Genomic DNA, 16,652 nt, shown 5'->3' with positions numbered 1-16,652 from the left:
AACTGATATTGTTCACTGAATCTGCCTTCACTGATTTTAGTAATTTAAATTTGCAAGGACTTGCTTGCTTCCCCTCCTCCCCGACACCCCCCACCCCCCACCCCATGAAGTCCTTTGGCCCCAGCAGAGCATCTACACAGGAACAGCAGCAGCCAGTCACATGCATTAGCCATCAAGCTTTTGTTGTTCTATCCTTCCCTGCAGGGCAAAGCATCTCTATGTCTACACTCTTGTCAGTGGCAAGCAGGTTCTTCAGAAAGAGGCATGTCCATGTCCCCTCTTCCTCTCTTTGTCCTATTCTGCCTTACAGTCGTGGAATTAAGCACCATATATAACATACCATGCAGACAGTAAAACCTCCAGCATCTGGCAGTCAGGCAGGCAGGGCAATTTCCTGTTCTTTCTTTATTATAGGGAATAGTGATGGAGGAGACACTTTGCCAAAGTGTGATCCCCCCTGTTCTCTCATTTAGCCTTCTGCATTGCTCCAGTATAAAGGATTTTTCCACACTTAGTCACTTGAAAATTAATAGTTAACTGTGTTTAAAACTGAGAGGTAGAATTTCTTGTGTTGTATATTTGATAGCTATGCTACTGGAAATAATAAAAAAACCTTTTCATATGCAATTCAGTGTGTTGCTGCCTCATGTATAATCTCAAAATGTGTGGTCTAAAAATTAAATATGTAAATGCAGTTCATGTCTAGGGCAACTATTCCTTGTCTACCCCTTGTATCCCCAGGAAAGCTCAAACATACCATGTTTTCTAATGCTGAGAAGAGATTTAACTATCAGAAGCCTATTTTTCCATCTTTAGTTGGGTTGTCTGGACTGCTCAGAGGGAGAACAAGCAGACAAATTTCTTTGTGTCTCCTCAATTAATGTGTCAAAGCAAAAGGATATCCCACTCCTAAGTGATTGTATCAGTGAAACACCTTGTGGATAATAAATACACTGAACATTGTATTAGAAAATTGATCTCAAAACTATATATAAGAGGAAACTGAGTAATTAATCTTCTTTCTTCTGAGTATAGTATCCCAAATATGTGAGTTTTCCTACTGTTTCGTACTTACTATTGCACTTGACTTGGAATGTGCATTTCAAAGGAATCAGATTTCAAGAAAACAGATGTTGAGAAATTATACTAAAATACATCAATCTGGAAGAAAGGTGAAAAATACAATTGATGAGAACATAATTATGGATTTAAAACTGTATTATTTATGTGCGGGTTAGGGCCAGGAACAGTGTTTTATGAAATTGTGATTTTAGCATAACATAAAGCAAACAAGCCTTTTCAAGCAGATTAAGAGGACTCAAGTGGTCTGAGCAGAGAGCTATCACAAATATTGACTACCAAACTGAGGAGGGGGATGTAGTGAGCTACAACAGAAGGGTTCATCCCTGTCTATATTTATTTTATGTATCCCTGGCAATTGAAAATAATGAATGAAATGTGGCTTTATAAATAGGCCTCTTTGGGAAACAAGGATAATAACCTTGCAAAGGGGCTGATGGAAAGCTCTGCTATAATTTTGTGGCCTAGAATGGGAAAAGTTTTTTCCCATTCTTTCTGGTCCCCTGAGGAACCTTCTGCCTTGCCTTATTATTCCAGTTCACAGCCCTGTGACTCAGGTTGTGCTGCAAGATAACTCCTTGACCCCACAAAGCTAGATAATATTCTTTACATAGGCTGCACTTTCTCAGTCTTCGTAACATGGAATGATAGCTCCTAAGGGGATAAAGGGTGTTGTTATCGAGTTAAGTTTCTTTAACAAGCCAGTGGTCCAATCCAATACAAAAATCAATTTTTCAAAGCTTCACAATGAAGAAGCATAATGTATTTTTATTGGATCTAGCCCTGAGCTATCTTCTCAAAAGTTAGCAAAATATTGTTCAAAACCTGTTACTGAATCAGGAGCTCCTTGAGCTTTCCATGATGTTTCCCAAACACAGAGAACCTAAGGAATCATAAATCTGTGAAAGAATGAAAAGTCAGTTGTGCTAGGAGACAGAAATTGGTTATGCTTTATCTAAATTGGCAGCTTTCTGGAAGGGATGACTTCATAAGTTTTGTTTTGGTTAGTTCGTTTTTTTAAAGCTTCAGTGAAAATCCGTGTTCACTGACAGAGATGGACACAAATGAAACTAGAAACTAATAAGATCAAGTAAACAACCTTATACTTTCCATAAATCAGGACAGTTTCCCCAGTCAGCAGAGTTCTAGATCACTAATTAATTTACTTTCCCTTACCATTTACTTTCTTTCTCCTTAGAAAACTGTACAAGAGAAACTGTGCATCCAGATATCTTTTAAATTTTTAACTGGTAAAAATGAGAAAAAAATATTTCGGGAACAAATGACAATATAAGGAAAAAATCCTTCCTGGATTTCAGATACTCCTTACAACAATGTGCTGACAATCATAAATACGTAATAATTTGCCTTATTCTGGCCTGGGTCTTCCGCCCAAATGCCATTCTTCAGCACGTGAAGAGGTGTGATGAAGTGCTGAGTTTTAAAATTTCTCATCCTGAGTATAAGTATGAAAGTTCCAGGATTAACATCACTACTTTTCCCCTCAGGGACATGGTGTGAGCTTTGGGGTTGTCCAGTTCTCGGGCAGGAGCTGGACTTGGTGATCCAGGCTGTCCAAGGAGGTGGTTGAGCCAACATCCCTGGAGACATCTAAAAAGACAGATGTGGTGCCAGGGGACAGGGTTTAGTGGTGGATGCAGCAGAGTGAGGGTAGTGGTTGGACTTGATGATCTTGAAGGTCTTTTCCAACCAGAATGATACTGTGATACTGTGATACTGTGAATTCTCAATGAAAGAAATTATACTGGTAAACAATCTCAGAGCAGTGATTTCCCATTTTTTCTTATGTAAGATACCCTACCATTTCTACCTTCTTAAAAATACATAATGTGCAGGAAAATGAAACATTATACCACATACCTAATTTTTCAGGGGGTTAAGAAATCTGTAGCTTTCTGTGCTGCATTTTAACAGGATATGGGAACTTTTATTCAACCATAGAATAATAGAATCATAGAACTATTCAGGTTGGAAAAGACCCTTGGGATCACCGAGTCCAACCATCATCCCTACTCTACAAAGTTCTCCCCTAAACCATCTCCACCAACACCACATCCGAACAACACTTAAACACATCCAGGGATGGTGACTCAACCACCTCCCTGGGCAGCCTATTCCAGTGTCTAACCACTCTTTCTGTGAATTTTTTTTTCCTAATGTCCAGTCTAAACCTCCCCTGTTGCAGCTTGAAACCATTCCCTCTTGTTCTGTCACTACCTGTGAGAAGAGACCAGCACCAACCTCTCTACAATGACCTTTCAGGTAGTTGTAGAGACTGATGAGGTCTCCCCTCAGCCTCCTCTTTCTCAAACTAAACATTCCCAGCTCCTTCAAGCATTCTTTGTAAGATTAAATATTTTCCTCTTTCTGGTCTTATTAATGCAACTTAAATATATTTCCTTTCTAGAACTTTTATTGTGCAATTAATTTTGGGAGTTGTGTTGAAGCAATGAAGCTCAGTCAGAGCAGAGACACTGTGCTCACCTTTCCCAGACTAGGATACACAGCGTGGTCATTTCCCCAAGGAGACAGCAGTATACAGCCTAAAGCTACATTCTTATCTTTGGATGCCATCTCTCACCATCAGCAGGTTTCTGTGTGAAGGCACCAAATCTCCCTTCTGATCTCAGCGAGAAGCTGTTGACCAGGAAGGTATTGCAGATATCTAGCTACAGAGAGAGATGGAGAGGGACAAACCTGGAAACAAATTACTTGGAGAGAAAAAAAATGTATAGTAATTTCATTTTTACTCTCCTTTAGAGTTATTTGGTCACCCTTCAGCAACAGCCTCCATTAATTAAGAAAAATAATTTCTGTGGGCTTTTTGAATCTAGATTTTTTAACTGTGCAAAATATAATGCCAACATTTTTTATAACCTACCACTGAGTAATATGAAATACAATTTTGATTAACTCCAGAAAACATAATATTATCTTGTCTATTTTCATGTTCTGCAAAAGGCTCTAAAATGGCAGGATCAATTAGTTTTGATTTCCATACCAATCAGTCCAGATGGTTCCCATTATTCGCTGAACATAGCTGCAAATTGAATTTTTTGAACTCGTAATTCATATTACGTAAAAGGTGATACTGAACTATGTTTTTGCAGAATAATCATAGCTGAAGTCTGCCTAAGCTTACCTTTCTCCAGACTTGGAAGCAAATTTTAAAAGTACAATGCATTATTTCAGGAAAAGGGAAAGACAAGCAATCTTACATTATTTTCAGGGGAGATGGAAAAATGTTTGCTTAGATTATTTCTTAAGCAATTTACATACTATTTTATTCCCAGATATATAAATTATGATGGATATTACAAGTGTCTGTAATTTACTGTAGCAGTGATTATGGACAGAAGCCATTACTAGCACTTCAAATATGTCTGTAGCTGAGCATAGCCTATGACCTGATTACTTTTATATCATAATAAAACACTCAGAAAAAAATGTTTATAGGCAATCTTAGTTTAGCAGTTTATGCAAGCTTCTCGTGAAGGGTCCCCCCTCAATGCACCACGCTCATATAATTTATCTGAACAGCAGTTAATAATATTCATTCACACTTATATATAAGAATTTAAGTAGTTATTGTTCCTCAATACTTAGAACATCTGACTCCTAAATCCCTTCTCTATATCATTTAATGTATCTTGGGTCCATAAATACTACAGATTTCAGCCCACATATGATGCAGGATCATGATGCAGCATTTTGATCCAGGACTACCATTGCATTGTTTATTGCACATTCTACCATTCCCCTTGGTTAATGAAAACTTGAAACAGATATATGTGTATGTGTGCATGCACGCTAACTATGTATAGATGCATATTATATCTTTACATATATTATATTTATACATTTTATATGTATGTATATAAAATATCTTTATAGGTACAGTTATATTATTCTCTTTAAAAGCCACTTCATGTTTCCATCTTAAGCCATTTATGAGCTGTCTGATAGTTTTTATTTAAAATATCTGGGGGAGATGTTCACCTTTTGATCATCAAGTTGTCAAAGCAATAAAAAATCTCAGAAAGTGACCTGTTATAGCCAAATTACTTTAGATAGCAAGATAATACCTACATGGAGACAGGTATCAGTCATTATTACCTTTTTTATCTGTTTTAGAAACTATTGGAGCATTAATCGTATCATTTGCATAACTCAAGAATGAGATTGAAGCATCCTCAGCTGTCTTGCAGTAGACCAAAGGAGTGGGAGTTTCAAAGGCTAGGAATGCAGTTAGCATTTGGGCTTTGTAGTATTTGGCTTCCAATAACAAGTTTATATTTGCATGCCAATTAACTATCAGGCATTTATTCCACTTCTCCTAAAATATCCTTTCCTAGTTCCATGATTTTTCTTTAAGGTTTTTAACCTGATTGCTAATGAAAACAAGAGCTGTGTGATTACGCTGTCAGCCTCTTTTTCTTTCCCTTTGATAACATTTCAATTAATGGACTAATTGCAATCCATTCTTCTATAGGTGGACAGAGCTTTCAAAAATAAATAAATTCTTACAAGCTTTGTGAAAGCAAGCGGTCAAGGAGAGAAGGGAGAATCTGTGAGTGCTTGGATGTAGGAAATGGCAACTGTGAGTGTGTAGCTAATTAGACACTGGTAAACCCATAGTAGTGAGAGATATAAATGTCTCCACTGCTGGAAAAGCTTCAGCAGGATTTCTTACCTTCTCAAATACCAAAATAATTGCAACCTTAGGAAATAAATAATTGCAACTAGGAAATAAACCTTCCTGTGTTCTTGGTACTTGGAAAAGGGGAAGCTGAACTATGTAGCTATTATAATCAGAAATATTTGGGAATCAGATGCTGTTCTCATAATTGATTTTTTTGCCTACTACTTATGACCTGAAAAGTTTTACATTTGGATGCTCCTGCTTAGAGAAGCTGTGAAGTAAATGAGATTGAGTAGAGCAACTAATTGAGCCCTTCAGAAACTGTCAGACATGAAGCCTATAAACACCTTGCAGTGGCAGTAGAGGTTATTGTCCTGCAGCTGCTGAAGATGAAGCCTCAGGTTTAGGAGGAAGGGGAAAAAAAAAAAGAAAAAAAAAAAAAAAGATTGAATTATTTGGTCCAGGTGATGCTATCAGGTACCTGTGCTTAGAGAATAATTGATGACAGGGAACTTGCTAGGAAATTAAAAATAATGCTTCTATGGAAACAATATATGATATGAAAGATGTGTAGCTTTTTGTAGGGCAGATAGAACTGACCTCGTTTTGAAAAGCTTTACTTGCCTCTAATTGTTGTATGATAATCGTAGTAGTGACAAGCAATATAAGAGTTTTATTTTGATACTGTACAGTGAGGGTCATCCTTATAATAGCAACTCATTTGAAGGAAAATATTCTGGAAAAATACCAGGGAACTGTGAAACAAAAATCATTACAAATTCTTGTCTCTTATGATAACTCTGCAGTAGCTGGCACCTGCAGAGCTTCATGGCTCAGAGGTCGCCAGCAGTGGAGCAGCCTGCAACTACCAGTGGCCATCAATTTTTGCAGCACAGTGTGAAGAATCTCTCCAGACGCCACGTGAATCAGGCAGAGTCACCCTTAAAGGGCTTTCATTCTTCAAGAAAACCTCTTTATCTCAATTTTTGGAGGATTCCTCATTGATGTGTATAATTTAAAACACAAAGGTTTGAAGTGTCCTGTAACTTTTACAGTGCCCTTATATTTTTATTTAGTTTCATAATGTTGCCTCCCCTCTTTTGTATTAGGAAATGATGCCTTACTTGAAAGCTAACGGATATTCAGGGTAATGAATGTTCTTCATATTTTACTTAAGTAAACCACAGCCAGGAGAATGCTTACAACAAATCAACAGCTTTTGCAGCAGACATCAGCAGGACTTGCATGCCAGCACATTTCTGGTTTAAAGTGAGTCAAGCTGTACCCTAGAGTTGCAGAGGCTTTTTGGGCTGAGTTGTGCAGAGCGTAGCCTGACTGACATCAGAACCAATGTTCCTGATCATAGGCACATTTCTACAGCCTCTGAAGCACAGTCATATCTTGTGGACAACTTATTTAAAAAAGGGTCTCTGGAAAGCCATTACAATCATAGTGAATATACTAGTGTCTGCTTTTGGTGGGGTGTCATGGGATTCTAAGTTGCTTTAAAAAGAAGTCAATCAATGTGTTTAGATACACTCTCATGGCACAGTGAATTACAGAACACCTTTGATCTCCAGTATTTTCTGGTACTCCGGGCTAGAATTCCAGGTCATGGGCTGATTCAGATTACACTCTATCTCCTGCTTTTTATAAGATTCCCTCTTAAAACTTCATAGCCAGCTGTTGGAGAGAAGTCTGGTTTGAGGATTTTTGGAGAAGGGAGCAGTTGAAGGTTCCTCTCATGTGCCATTGGGAATGACCAGTGTATCTCACTACTCTCGGCTCCCTTTATTCATGCATGACCAGCCTTTTCCAGCCTAACTAGGGGTAGGGAGGAGAAGAACAAGCTCTTTTCAAGACACTCTCCATTGATACTCTTTTGCCAGATCATGGAACCATAGAATCGTTCTGCTTGGAAAAGACCGTTAAGATCAACTCCAGTTGTTAACCTGGCACTGCCACGTCCACCACTAAACCATGTCCCTAAGCATCACATCTACACATCTTTTAATACCTCCAGAAATGGTGACTCCACCACTTCCCTGGGCAGCTTTACACTTTAAGTGAATAAATTTTTCCTAATATTCAATCTAAACCTCTCTTGTGTGTGTGTGTGACAGACAGACAGAGAGAGGAAGGAAAAGGGAAGAAGGTGGTGGGTCTGGAGGGGAACATACAGGAGACCAAAATTCTTAGCTGAGTACCAAGGCTTGTGAACGTGAAGCTCAGTGGAAGCCCCCTCCCTGGAGGTGTTTCAGGCCAAGTTGGATGAGGCCTTATGCAACTTGGTCTAGTGTGAAGTGTCCCTGCTCGTAGCAGGGAGGTTGGAACCTCATGATCCTTAAGGTCCCTTCCAACCTTAACCATTCTATAATTCTGTGATGCTATGATTATTCCAACAGTTGAGATTATATCTTCTCTACTCAGAACTCATATCTTAAAACATGGACTGAAAATTTGAGGCAAACTTTAAAAGTCTTAGAAGTTTTTAAAGGACTTAAAAGTAAAAAAAAAAATAAAGTAAAAAGTATAACATTATAATAAATATTTTACAGCATTCACATGCATTCACAGTGTTCCCATTATACCTTTTCTTTTATTCGTTTTCTGTATGAGGCACCATCTATAGATGATGCATCTTTATTGTGAGTTTACAGATGACTGGAATTCATTTTATCTTACATATTGCAGTTTTAACATAAATATTTGTTCCCGTTTGTACAACTTCTTCTTGAATACTGCTGAGGAAGACAATATTTGAAAATGTATCTCTCATCGCTACTTTATCAGGTTATTGTAAGTGAACATAAACTTACATATTTCTGCATGATCTGGAACAAATTCGTTATCATAACCCAGAATGTTAGAAAGGAGTTTAGGTGAAAGAACAACCTATTTTCCAGTTTTCTATTTTAAAAATTACCTTTAGTAGGTTACAGAAGTTCTTAATAAAGTTTTTGACCTGATCACTTTCAAAGAAACAAAAATGCATGAATCTTTGGTGCTCTATAGACAACTGTATGTATCTGATTCATTAGAACAGGAAATTAAGAAAGAAGAAAGTACTGCTGTGTTCTAAATGGAAGAACTCAAAATAATGTGCACATGAATAGTAAGTGAAAGGTATGATAGCACTCCTGAATTGTATTATGCATTTTATAGTCTTTTACAAGTTATTTCATAGCATTTTGGCATGAAAAGTATTAAATGTTTAACTGCCTTACCAAAGCAGCAATAAAATTATGCTGCTTTGCAAGCGTAAATCACTATATATTTTCTGAAAAGAGGAATCAATCAGCCCAGCAAACTGGGCCAGCTGGTTTAAGTTTAGCAGTTACACATCCCTGTGGCTAAGGCTATAAAGGCAATATGGAATAAATGGCTAATAGACAAATATAGTCAGTTTTTCAGTCTGCAATTTTTTTTTCCAATAAACACAAAGGAGGAAAAGAGTTTAATATTCTGATGAACTGTTTTATAATTCCATTCAAAAAACCCCTCACACACAGTGGTACTATGATGGAGTTACTTGTGAATTTTTGGTTGAAAACTGATGAGTGTATGTTATGCTGTACTTAGGATGGGGCAAGTACAATACCCTCTGTTTAAAACAGTAGGTAAAATCCACATTTCTCCTTACAGGCTTCAAATAAAACTGAGATGAGCTGTGGTACTTGAACAACTCACAGATTCAAAGGTCAGGAAATTGGGAGCATTCTCTGCAAACTCTGGAATTTGTGTTCTCCATAGTCAGGCCGTGTTTGACCTTTAAAGGACTGAAAAAGCCCTGTCTCTTGAAAATAGTTAGACTCCTGATGCCCAAGCACTTCCAGTCTGTACTAGAGTTAATGGAGCAAATATTTGCTCATGGATGTAATCTACCACTGAGTTAGGATTGCTTCTAATGTATACCCACAGATGAAAATTAATTATATTATGGTAGACAGAAAATAAAGGGGGTATGGGAGTGTCAGAAAGTCAGAGAAGGAGGAATATGATCTTGCTGGAAAGCAGTGTGATAAGCCCTTTCATTGAATTTGCCCCATTAGTTGTATTGATGTTTTGCCCAGAACTATTTCAAAGGCTGTACTTACTTCCCTTGTAATACATATATTCATATTCCAAAATGCAACCCACTGAGTTATCCTGGCTATCTGCCAGGTTCCCACCAAAGCCACTCTATCACTGCCCTCCTCAGTTGGACAAAAGACAGAAAATACAATGAAAGGCTTGTGGGTCGAGATAAGGGCAGGGAGATCACTCAGCAATCACTGTCGTGGGCAAAACAGACTAGACTTGAGGAAATTAGTTTAATTTATTACCAATGAAACCAGAGAAGGATAATGACAAATAACCCTAACTAAAATCTTACAACCAACTTTTCCTACCCCTCTGTTCTTCCCAGGCTTAACTTCACTCCTGATTTCTCTACCTGCTCCCAAGTCAGCAGCACAGGGGCATGGGGAATGGAGGCTGCAGTCAGTTTATCACATGTTGTCACTGCCAATCCTTCCTCCTCAGGAGAAAGACTTCTCACACTCTTCTCCTGCTCTGGCATGGGGTCCTCCATGGGTGCAGGTGGATACCTGCTTCACCATGGACCTTGATGTGCTGCAGGGGCACAGCTTGCCTCAGCATGCTCTTCAACACAGGCTGCAGGGGAGTCTGTTCTGGTGTCTGAAGGACCTTGTCCTTCTCCACTGACCTGTACGTCTGCAGAGCTGTTGCACTCACATAGTCTCATGCACCTCTCCAGCTGCAATTGCTGTCATGCAGCAACTTTTCTCCTTCTTAAATAAATTGGACTTGGCAGCAGTGGATCCATCTTTTAGCTGGCTGGCATTGGCTCCACTGGACATGGGGGAAGCTTCTAGCAGCTTCTCACAGAAACCAGCCCTGTACCCCTCAGTACCAAAACCTTGCCATACAAACCCAAAACATATCTGTTTAGTTATTTAGGTAAATCCTATGAAGAACTTAACCTTGATTTAACACAACTTGGTAAAATTATTTTGACAACCCAAAGCCCAAATCAACTCATTTTGAGGACAGCACACAGTCACTCTGACTTGTTTTACTATCAGAATATCTGCATTTCAACCCCTGCAGGGGCAAAGCAGTTCTTTCACTTTGGGATTGCCAGCAGCCCAGTCTCTTTAAAATTGCTCTTGAATAGGGTCAATGCCCTCCTTGGTGCAGGCTTGTTGCCTGACTGCTGACTCCCATCACAATTTTGGCTGAAGTTCATTATGTATATATGGAAAAAAATACAAGTTCCATTATTGTTGTTTATCCCCCTTGTACAGCTCCTATGCACTAGTTCTGTAAGAAGGACAAACTCCACATACAGATAAAGCACAAGTACTTGTGTACATAATGAGTACTGAAGAACTTAATTTAATCAATACAAACACCAATAGAGAAAATAATAATATCTGACTTCACTGTTCACTGAGAAAGGCTAAGATAATGCTAAGAAAACATTATCACTCATTGGAAAAAATCACCTTTCTTGCTGGAATTCTCATCAGATAGAGGCCAGTTTATTTGGTTAGAAATGTTGTTTTAGAAGGAAGGAGCATTATTAAATTACTGATATTAAAACAGCTGAGCAATTTTGTTTCATATTAGCATACACCTTTTTATACAGACAACTACAACACTTTGTTACTGAACTACAGCAGCTTAAGGAATTATGGCTTCCACTGTAATGTGTACAGTAAGTGGTTAGGAATGGTTAATTTTTCAGAAAGTAATTTAGGTCCTTGATTTTTTGGGGGGCTCTGAATTTAGAATATAGCTTTCTTTAACATAGGTTTTCATTATTTGCAATCTCGGATCCTTTGAGCAACAACAATCTATTTTTTCTAGACAAAATTAATGAATGCCCTATCCAATTTAATTTTTCCCTATTTCTGTGAAAGGCTTAGAATTTGTAAAATGCATTTTTCTCTCTGAAAACAATTACTTTGTAAAAATGGTCTCAAATGGGGACTCAGGTAGCTGATAAAACAAAATGGATTAGTAAATCAAAAGAAAATATGACTTGAAGTGAGTGTGATAGCAATTTTGTTTCTATTTACCTCAGGAGGCCATGGAAAGGGACAGTTGCAGCTTGATGCAGCATTTCAAAACGAGAGTACTGCTGTGGCAGTATATTTAAAGTAAAAATGAAATAATTACATTTTAAGTACTGAAGACCTGAGCTGACATATACAAGCCTTACTCTGGGGAAGTACAAAGGGGATGAAAAGAGAAAACCACATTATATTATTAAGTACTGTCACCGCAACCATTCTGACCAGGAAGCAATATAGCCTAACAAATTGGGTCTGAGGCAGGGAATGAGAAAACCTGGCTTCTATTCTTGGCACTTCTGATGACTAATGGAGTGACCCTAGTGAGTCACTTCAAGTCACTTTTCAAGACTGGATTGGAAATGTTTCTGGGGAGGGACTGCCTTTTTTTTTTTTTCTTTTTTTTTTTTTTAGGGTCTGTGTAGTGTCAAAACAGAACTAGGTCTTCTAAAAGTGTGATAATATGAATATTTTTAGAGGAATTCTTTGCTGAAACCTGAGGTGACCCTGAAACAGATATTTTGGGGGCATCAAAAAACAGTATGAAGGAATCTCTTGTTTCATCGTGTTTCCTTATAAGATATTATTTTGGCCTCAGCATATAGGAGGAGAAATTCAGTCTTTAAAATTTCTCAGTAAATGCCATCTTCCAGTATCTCTCTGAAATTCTGCACCCCAGAGTATTTCAATCATCCAGACTTTTGGGTCTTTAATTACACATCATCACTGAAGTGAACTTTTGAACCTTCTTATTTCAGCCTAAGAGAGAGGTCTTAAAAAGATGAAGTAACTTTTATATTCAGTGTTCCTATGCTGAATTCACAGCATTTTCAGATTATTTTTTTTTCAGATTATTAAACACTGACTTCAAAAAACTATTTCTTCAAAGTCTTGTCGGTCTTCAGAAATGATGAGAGGCTTTTCTCACCCTAGAAACTTTCCCTCTCAAACAGTGCACTATAAACACACAAAATATTTAAGTTTAAACAGTGTAAGAATTTGGCTGCTTTAAGTTTTCAAGAGATATAATGATGACAGGAAAGAAGTTGTACTTATCTCAACTGATAACATTGCTATTGCTCTGTAAGTAGCTGGCATTGTCTCTTACAGTGAAATCCCTGAGAAGGGGAGATGGTGAAAATAAAAGTCGTTAATTATAATGAAGTTAAAGTTAGTCATACACAGCAGGGAATTCAGGTCAAAACCACTATAATTAGCAAAAACAGTAATTCTTAAAACTCAGTAAAGTTATATTTGTGGCTCACCAATTATTGGGGGAAAAAAATGAAATCACTCTACCATCTACATGCAAAACAGTCTTTGGCTTTGGCCTGTTAGCACATCACCCCTGGAACACAGGCATCCTCTTTTGAGTCCTGTAGCTCAGCTCTTCTCAATATTTGCAAAACTCAGGAGACTTGCTAAGCTTCTCTCTGAAAGCCTATGTGCTCAGGAATCTGATGACCCACAACCTTAACAAGGCTCCTTGGGAACTTCTAAACATCTACCTGCTCCTGTGATCCTTTAGAGGAGATGGCTCATGATTGACACCCCTGCTGGGTCAGGAACCCTGTCAATGCATCTTTTCTGGATCCTTAAAAACTTTTTTAGTTTTACTAGTTCCATCTCAATCTGTGATAAGTTGTTGGGGATGCTCATGTATTCTTTGATTAAATCTCACTGTTTTTAAGCAATCATACACCACTGCTTCCTTGTAAAACTCAAAATTATGAGAAAATAAAATTAATGGGTTGTACTTAGGTCCTTTAGAATCTAGCAAACCTTAAGACCATGGTGATAATGATGACAAGCTAACCCATGTGACTAGAATATTTTCGAGAAAATGGTGTTGCCAGAAATTAGTGTTTGGCTGGATTCACAAGGTGTATCTTTAGATCTTACCTATTAAATCTCTGTCTGAGCTATTTTAGTTTGTAATCAGTGGGGGTATATGCAGAAGAGTCACTGAAATTTGAAATGTGATTAATTTTATGAGATATGTGGTTTTCTTTATGGTAAGATGAACTGTGGTTCTAGACTCTTAAATCTCCATTGGTTTTAGTAGAAAACCAAGTGATGCAATTAAATTCAGTTAGTTTTAAATGGAATCCAAGCTTCTTGTATTATTCCCAGTTTACCCTGCTGTGGTAGTGGTAGAAGCCTATTGGGAGGTGTCCAATTTGGGGACTACTGTTTCCTCAGTAACTGTCTGGGACATTCTGGCATGACTAGGTCATTCAGAGACATCCATATCAATCTGGAACTTGCACATAAATAAGACATTTCCAGAAAAACTGATATACATCCATTATCCAATTGAGTGAATTAGAGTTGTGTTTTCTATCAGTAAACCTAAGAACCATCTGATACTTGGAATTCACCCCTAAGAAAAGGTATCAATATTTTGTGTCTTAATGATATCTCAGATAACAAGGAATTAGTACATATATTTTGGCTTCAAAGGAATTTTAAGTGTATTATCAAAGGTATTAATTTAAGTTTTTATTCAAGTATTTACCGCATGCCCTGCAGCTTGGCCCTATGGGTGCTGTGAATTAAACCATATTCCACCCTGTCACGTTTCGCTTCAGATTAAAAATAAATCTTTTTCATTGATAGCAATAATCTCTAGATCACCCTTTAGATTGTCACAATCTCACAATCACTTTTTAATTGCATTCAAATCAAGTACAGAAGTCTTAATACAAATCACGTTTTACTTTGTGTCTAATAACAATACAATACAAATACCTCCATTCTTCACTTTTCTTTCTTGCTCTCACAGATTCAGACAAATACATATATAAGGCAGACTAGCTATTCTGATTCTGTGCTCTTTAGCTTATTTGTATTGCTACTAAACAACCTGTCCTTTTGGAGAAGAACGGCTGTAAAGAGTAAGCAAATTTAACAGTTCAGTCCATCAAACAAAATAAACCAGATTTCTTCATGCAGAGGTACAGAATATATGACATTGCATGTTTTCCCATCTGGTGACTTACAAAAAAATTGTCTTTCTGCTTTATAATCAAGAACTAATTAACACATTTGTCTTGACTTTTAAATGCATCTGAGTTACACAGATCTGAAATAAAAGTGAATGTTGAGTAATTGGCATTTGGTTGTTGCTAAAATATCCCTGAATTTCTTGCTTATTTGCAGTGTTTGCCCAGATTTTTATTTTCCTTTTTGGTGACGGCATTTCAGCCATATGAACCTTTGGATATAGTTTTAACATACCAGCACACTGACAACACAGCTATGCGATATCCAATTTTTCAAAATAAGTTTTTCAAACTGAGTCCTCTTTTTTCCTTTGAAAAATCTGTCATGAGTAAATAAATGTTGTGTTCTTAGAAAGGAGATGATGTTTTGTTTGTTTTAGCATTTTGTTTTTGGTTTAAAGTTTGTCATACAATGTCCAAGACATTTGTTTTTGCTTAACTACATTCTACTTAATTTTTCATGGGAAAACTTTTGACAGCACCATTTATCAGAATAGGAGAAGAGCTAAGCAAATAGGTTAACCCTCTGCCAGTCTGTGAACAACACTTATGTTTCTCTAGTATGTCCACCATCTTACAGAGATGGAATCAGAGAAAAAGTTCTTTCTGAGACAAATGTGTTCATTTTGCAAGTCAGATTTTCACTGGAGCTCTGTATCATCACCATTTTAGGGATACATGGCACAGGAAAATATATATTTTTCTCTCAAAATGCAATTTAATTCCTCTAGCTATGTGCTTCAACAGCTCAGCAGATAAGTATATTTGTGAATTATTGATGGAACTCAAAGGTATGTAGAATCAGTGGACTGGAGTGTGGGTATCTCCGCGGAGTGCAGATCGCAAAGTAGCAAAGTAATCTACAGAGAGGCTGAGAGAAACAGCAATTATGTATTTTCAGGGTGGTGATTTGGTGTACCTCATTCCAGAAAAGCCCTGTATCTGTACTTTTCTGAGTGTACACCTACTTGCTATGGGGATTCTGACTCTGCAGAGCTCTGTGTTGTCTGTTGATACTTCTCCCACTTCCACTGTATATTTATTGTTTTTTACTTGGATTTGTGCCCATAGTATCCTGCAAACCTCTTCTTAAAGACTGTTCCTTTCTATGCTTCCACTGGAGACTTCTGCTTATTTTTGTTCTGCTGGAATTTGATTTCATTTTTAAAAATAAATATTTATTAGGATCTCCATAATAAAAACTCTTTTTAGTTCTTATTAACTCCTTTTGTAATTTTGACTCTGTTTACTTGTTGCCTCATATATTCTGCTAATTTTGCATTAGGTGACACTGCTATTTCTATGTTTCCTGTCAGTCATGGCCCCTTTTCTGGTACTATTCCTTCAAAAGTATGTTACAATTCAAGTAGAAGAACCAGGGCTTCTTTGTATTAGTGTTAGAGCCACTGAAAATTATACTGAAGGGCAGCTGACTATATACACAGGTAACTTACATGCAGCCATTGCCAAAACCCTAAAAATGTCTACCAAAATTCCTGGGATCCATGTTCCTCATTCATGTTCCAATTTATTTGTATATAAAAGACAAGAAATATTCAAATGCAGAAAATTTGCTCTGTTAAATGCAGAAAATACTGCTGCCACTGACCTGGAAGGAAGAATTTTGTTTTTAAATAAAGAATGTTTCCCACTGTATAAGCTTTCTTACAGATCAACAAACTCGTTATTTTCCCTCACTTATCTCCCCTCTGATGAATTAGAGTAATTAAACTTGTCTAAAATACTGTTCTTTCTTCATTTTGGGAATAATTTCTTTATACCTTGAAGCTCTTTTACACAGTCAGAACAGTTTTACTGTTCTTA

The sequence above is a fragment of the Apus apus genome, chromosome 4 (genome assembly GCF_020740795.1).
Source record: "Apus apus isolate bApuApu2 chromosome 4, bApuApu2.pri.cur, whole genome shotgun sequence".
Taxonomy (NCBI): domain Eukaryota; kingdom Metazoa; phylum Chordata; class Aves; order Apodiformes; family Apodidae; genus Apus; species Apus apus.
Note: the sequence above shows the minus strand (reverse complement) of the source record.